The sequence below is a fragment of the Pseudophryne corroboree genome, chromosome 11, assembly GCF_028390025.1.
Source record: "Pseudophryne corroboree isolate aPseCor3 chromosome 11, aPseCor3.hap2, whole genome shotgun sequence".
NCBI classification, from domain to species: domain Eukaryota; kingdom Metazoa; phylum Chordata; class Amphibia; order Anura; family Myobatrachidae; genus Pseudophryne; species Pseudophryne corroboree.
This window is the reverse complement of record NC_086454.1, coordinates 172,168,490-172,175,346: the sequence shown is the minus strand read 5'-3', so window position 1 is coordinate 172,175,346 and position 6,857 is coordinate 172,168,490. Positions and strand designations below refer to the sequence as shown.

General features: G+C 47.7%; 1 pseudogene; it reads left to right on the top strand.

The window, feature by feature from the left end:
* The first annotated feature begins 418 nt into the window (after positions 1-418).
* LOC134971362 (5S ribosomal RNA) lies at positions 419-537 on the top strand (annotated as a pseudogene).
* The last annotated feature ends 6,320 nt before the right edge of the window (positions 538-6,857 follow it).

The window sequence follows — 6,857 nt, the reverse complement described above, 5'->3', positions numbered from 1 at the left end:
TCGCAGCAAATATATATTCCTTTAAAGCACATCTACCTATGTATCTATGTGCTAATTTAGCTAATCCTTCCATCGTTGATACTATTCAATTTTTGCTTTCCTGACGGACAGATCCAATCTGCAATAACAGACATTTGGTTCATTGGAATTTTGTGTTTGTTCTTTACACATGCCTTAAATTATAATAGGCTACTCTTTTTGTTTTGCCTCACACCACGAACAATAACAACAGAGGCTTATGTTATCAACTCTTGTTGACCATATGATTTAACCTCTGCATACCCATGTGTTTGGGTCGCTAAATTGGTGCAATGACGGTCAACAAATTTATCTAATAAGGAGGATTGTATTTGGCTAAAACTGGCACAATAACACACATCCCGCAATCAGTTGCACTCTCTGCCCTTTTCCATACGTCACCCACTACCATACCACACTGGGTATGCCCAATCCTGTCCGATCTTGGAGGCGATACAGTGTTGGGCCTGGTCAGTACGTCAGTGGGAGACCACTTAGGAATACCAGGTGTTGTGGGTCTCCAGTGGAATTGAATTGGTGTTTGCACTGAACCCACGGAGGGATGGGCATTTGCTTGCTAGACACTGAATTATTACAGTAACAATCCATCAATATGTTCGCAGATTTAACTTTATGTATGGCTTAGAAAGTTTACAGCCATCTCATTATTAAATTGGGTATCTTGTGTTTTTTAAACAAAGAAATTTTTTTTTTACAGTAAACTCCATTAGTGTACCTAACCTTTTATATATAGACTATTAAAAGTTATGTTTTAATCTTCTCATTATCACATTACCACTCATACAGACATCATATCTGCAAATAACTCTCCGGGAATGAGTGCTCCCACCCAAGGTCACTTTTTCTTCTTTTCCTAAATTCAGCTAGGTGGATATGCCAGGATGGTGTACTGTAGTTGGGGGAATAGGCCAGGATGGTGTACTATATTTAGGGGAATAGGCCAGGACAGTGTACTATGGTTAGGGTAGTAGGCCAGGACGGTGTACTGTAGTAATGGGAATAGGCCAGGATGGTGTACTGTAGTTAGGGGAATAGGCCAGGACGGTGTACTGTATTTAGGATAATAGGCCAGGACGGTGTACGGTGATTGGGGGGAATAGGCCAGGACGGTGTACTGTGGTTAGGGGAATAGACCAGGATGGTGTACTGGGGTTAGGGGAATAGGCCAGGATAGTGTACTGTAATTAGGATAATAGGCCAGGATACTGTTGTTGGGAGAATAGGCCAGGACGGTGTACTGTGGTTAGGGGAATAGGCCAGGACGGTGTAGTGTATTTAGGGGAACAGGCCAGGACGGTGTACTGAATTTAGGGGAGCAGGCCAGGATGGTGTACTGTAGTAAGGGGAATAGGCTAGGAGAGTCTACTGTATTTAGGGGAATAGGCCAGGATTGTGTACTGTAGTTAGTGGAGTAGGGCAGGACGGTGTACTTTATTTAGGGGAATAGGCCAGGACGGTGTACTGTAGTTAGTTAGGGGAATATGCTAGGATGGTGTACTGTAGTTAGGGCAGAGTTGTAACTAGGTGCCATGGTGCCCTGAGCAAGGGTATGTTTCAACGCCCCCTCCCCTGTACTGAATTGGGGGCATTTTACATTTGAAAAGAAAAAATATTGAAAAATCCTAAATTGGTGACAGGGCTGGTTCTAGACCCTGTGGAGCTCAGGGCGAAAGTTTCCTTTAGGCACCCCACATGTTTAAAACTGTTATGCACACCAGTGCCAGCAGGAATGTACTGGTGTCTGAACGGTGAGGGATGCAAAACAAATGAACTCACAGACAGACTGGGGAATATGACATTACATACACAGAAGGTGATAGGGTAACAAAATAAACACAAAGTGAACAGAGAAGCCCAAAGGCTAAGAAACTGGGTGTCTCACTAGTATTAGGAATGCTCAGATGGAAAGAAGCGAGATGTAGTGATTTAATACGTAGAGAACCCGAAATGCTGTTGCTAAGGGCAACAGCAAAACCCTAAAGGGTTACCAACGGGTGTGGCAGTAAACTCCTTGGTCAGAGATGGAATAATAGACACAAGGAGAGTCTCCACAATCCTAGTCCTCACTTGCAGTGCACTGGTTAAGCTTACTGCCACTAAACTGACACCTGAACACCTTGCACAGTGAGAAAGGATTTTGGCAGGCAAGTCTGAGAATACAGCCGCAAACCTGCTAGGTTCACAGAGTAGCAAAAGAACCCCAGCAGGTTAAACGACTGACTCCAGTCTTACTGCTAGGTTTGGATTGGCAGAGTGTAATACCAAATCCCAAGGCCTATTTGCAGTAAGCAACAAACAAATACAAAGTTTACACAGTACTAGCTAGCTTTCAGGAACTGACTAACCAACAAAGATTCAGCAGCATCTGCCTAACCTGAGAAGAGGGTTTATATAGCAGGTGCTGTCCACGCCCCACTCAGACCTCACAGACTGTGAGCACAAAAACCAGCACCGGATCCCCTGCCGTGCACAGAGCCTGTAACCACTGCACAGCAAAAGACCTGAACCAGAGTAACAGCTACGCTCAGGTTACTCCGCTAGCACTTGTCTCCCGGTTGCCATGACGACGTGGCAGCACAGAGCAGGAGACCCTAACAGTACCCCCCCTCTGACGAGGGGTCAAAGAACCCCTACCACCGGGTTTATCGGGGAACTGCGAGAAGAAAGAGCGTAACAGTCTGGGGGCATGAAGATCACAACTGCGCACCCACGACCGCTCCTCCGGGCCATACCCCTTCCAGTGCACCAAAAATGACAGCCGACCCCGAACCATCTTGGAGTCAAGAATCCTTTCAACAACAAACTCCCTCTGGCCACGTATCAGAAGAGGGGAAGGTCTTCCACTGGAAGAAGGATTACTAATCGCCCGTTTTAAAAGGGAACAATGAAATGTTTTATTGATACCCAAAGAACGGGGTAGATCTAACTGAAATGCCACCGGATTGATAACCCTAGTGATCTTATAAGGACCGATGAACCGGGGGCCTAACTTATGAGATGGCTGTCTCAACTTCAAATTCTTGGTAGACAACCAGACGAAGTCTCCTAATTTGAAGCTGCAGGGTCTTTTCCGCTTATCAAAAACCCTTTTGGTCACTAATGACACAGACACAAGGGCTTTCTTCACTTTCCTCCAAATACCTCTAAGGACCGAAACCACAGAGGAACCACCAGGCGTGGAGTCCAGGGGGTCAAAAGAATTGGCCTTAGGATGATGCCCATACACACAAAGGAAGGGAGAGATCCCTGTAGCAGAGTGAGCCGCGTTGTTATAGGCAAACTCCGCCATGGACAGATGAGCAACCCAGTCAGTCTGACACTTGGAGACATAACACCTGAGGAACTGCTCCAAGGACTGGTTCACCCTTTCAGTCTGCCCATTAGACTGCGGATGGTAGCCTGACGACAAGCTGACAGAAATCTGGAGATCGGAACAAAATGCCCTCCAGAATTTGGCCACAAACTGGGATCCGCGGTCAGAGACCACATCAAGTGGCAACCCGTGGAGGCGCACAACATGCAGCATAAATAATTCAGACAGGCGTCTGGCCGATGGCAGCGCAACCAATGGAACGAAGTGCGCCATCTTCGAAAACCTGTCAACGACAACCCAGATGGCTGTCATCCCCGAGGATTTCGGCAAGTCCACCACAAAATCCATTGAAATGTGGGTCCATGGCTTAGATGGAATAGAGAGTGGATGTAATGGGCCAACAGGAACCCCTCTAGGAGTCTTATTTCGGGCACAGATGTCACATGCCTGAACCCACTGATCCACATCCCTAGCCACCAAGGGCCACCACACCGCCCTAGATAGCAACTCCCCGAGTTCTGGCAATACCCGGGTGACCTGCCGACTTCTTGGCATGGAATTCCAGGAACACTCGCTGTCTTAACCTAGGAGGCACAAACAAAAGACCTACCGGAAGGTCTGGAGGAGCCTGCTCCTGTGCTCTAAGGACTAATGACAAGAGGTCCTGGGTAATGCCCACTTTAATACATGATGGGGACACAATGGGCAATGGCTCCTCGGTGGTCTCCTGGATTGGAGCAAAACTCTGCGAGAGCGCATCAGCCTTGATGTTTTTTGACCCAGGGCGATATGTTATCAAAAAATTAAAGCGAGCAAAAAACAAAGCCCATCGTGCTTGCCTGGCATTGAGGCGCTTCGCTGACTCTAAATATGCCAAATTCTTATGGTCGGTGAGAATTGAGACCACAGACTTAGCCCCCTCAAGCCAGTGTCTCCACTCCTCGAGTGCATCCTTAATAGCCAACAATTCCCGGTTACCCACGTCATAATTCATCTCGGCAGGCGAAAATTTACGGGAAAAGTAAGCACAGGGATGAAGGCGATTATCAGACACCCCCATCTGAGAGAGCACTGCCCCAATACCCATCTCAGAGGCATCCACCTCCACCACAAAAGGACGCTCTGGATCTGGGTGTCGCAGCACCTTGGCCGAGACAAATGCCCTTTTGAGACGGGCAAAAGCCGCTTTGGCCTCACAAGACCAGTGAGCAACATCCGCCCCTTTCTTAGTGAGTGCCACCAAGGGCGCCACTATAGACGAAAATCCAGCGATAAATCGTCTATAAAAATTCGCAAAGCCCAGAAAACGCTGAAGCGCCTTCAAACTAGTGGGCTGCACCCAATCCAGGACTGCCTGTACCTTGGAACCCTCCATTTGGAAACCTTCTGGGGAGATAATATATCCTAGAAATGCGATTTGCTGAACTTCAAATTCGCACTTCTCCAGCTTCGCCCCAAGCCGGTGGTCTCTGAGTTTCTGGAGGACTAAGCGTACATGCTTCCGATGTTCCTCCAGGGAATGGGAGAAGATTAGGATGTCATCTAAGTATACAACTAAGAATCTATCCAAATATTCCCTGAGCACATCGTTCATGAAGTCCTGGAAGACTGCCAGGGCATTACAGAGCCCAAAAGGCATCACCAAATATTCATAATGCCCTGAGTGGGTATTAAAGGCAGTCTTCCATTCATCCCCCTCTCTTATTCGAATTACATTGTACGCACCGCGTAGGTCAATCTTAGAAAAAATGGTGGCAGTACGAAGCTGGTCAAACAAGACCGAAATGAGAGGCAGTGGGTATGAGTTTTTAATCGTGATACGGTTCAATTCCCTGAAGTCGATGCAGGGTCGCAACGAACCGTCCTTTTTACCCATGAAGAAGAACCCTGACCCAACTGGAGACTGTGAAGGTCTGATAAATCCCTTAGCCAAGTTCTCCTGAATGTACTCTGCCATAGCCTGAGTCTCAGGACGTGACAGGGAGTACAACCTGCTCTTGGGAAGCTTAGCATTCGGCAACAAATCAATGTGCCATTCATAGGGGCGATGGGGAGGTAGTACCTCTGCAACTCTTTTGGAGAACACGTCCGCAAAATCTGCATAACATCCTGGCAATCCTGGCAAACTTAGCTGCGAAAGCCATACTGGAAGGCTCAAGCAACTCCTGAAACAATCAGTACCCCAACTAAGAATCTCCCCAGAGACCCAGTCAAATTGAGGATTGTGGGCCCTTAACCAGGGTAACCCCAACACCAATGGGGCAAAAGTACAGACAGTCACAAAAAAGGACAATTTTTCAGAGTGTGTAGCTCCAATAAACAAGGAAATCTGGCTAGTGCAAGAGGTAATTTTACCCTGGGATAATGGTTCCCCGTTTAACCCACAAATCTCAATTTCCGATGCCAAGGGTACTAAGGGAACAGAGTGTTTCAGGGCGAATTGGCGGTCCATAAAAACCCCGTCGGCCCCACTGTCCACAAAGGCCTCAGTCTTGACAGTTTGACCGAGGATCTTCAAGGTCACCGGAATGATAAAAGTCTTCTTGGGAAATTCTGACTTCTGGCCTGACAGGATATTTCCCATCACCCTCAGGCCCTGAAGTTTTCCGGCTTTTCTGGGCATGATACTACCACATGACCTTTATTCCCACAGTACAAACATAACCCCTGCTGTCTCCTCCGCGTCTTCTCACGCGAGGAGAGGCGAGTAGCCCCAATCTGCATAGGCTCCTCGGAAAATTCCTCAGAGTCTGAGGTTCCCTTGGGAAAGAAGGAAACCTTGGTCTCCCTTTCAAGCCTGCGCTCTCTCAGCCGTCTATCCACCCGAATGGATAACTGCATGAGCTGATCCAAGCTATCAGGCAAGGGATATTGTACCAGTTGGTCTTTTAACTGGTTAGAAAGACCTCTTGGGTACTGGTGTCTCAGGGCTGGGTCATTCCACTGGGTATCATGGGCCAACCTCCGAAACTCCGTACAATAAACCTCAACTGGCCTTCGCCCTTGCTTAAGGATCAAAATCTGAGCCTCGGCTGAGGCCGTCTTCTCAGGGTCATCATACAACATGCCCAGTGCCGTAAAAAAAGCATCAACACTTTTAAGCGACGGACAGTCAGGCTGCAACCCATATGCCCAGACCTGTAGGTCTCCTTGTAGCAAGGAAATCACTATGCCCACCCGCTGAATCTCCGACCCAGAAGACTGAGGCCTAAGCTGGAAATATAGCTTGCAGCTCTCCTTGAAACAAAAGAACTGCGAGCGATCTCCAGAAAAACGATCCGGGAGATTTACTTTCGGCTCTTTAACCCCTGAAGGTACTGCTGCTGCGGGAGCTCCGCCAGCGGCCTGTGAGGTGTGCATTTTAATGGACAAATCATTAAATTGTCGAGTCAGGACCTGCACCTGATCGACCACCTGTTGCAAAGTATTTTGAGGGGTATGCTCCATATTCCCACAAAATTTCAACAGGAGTATTGGGCTGCTGAATATGTTATGCACACCAGTG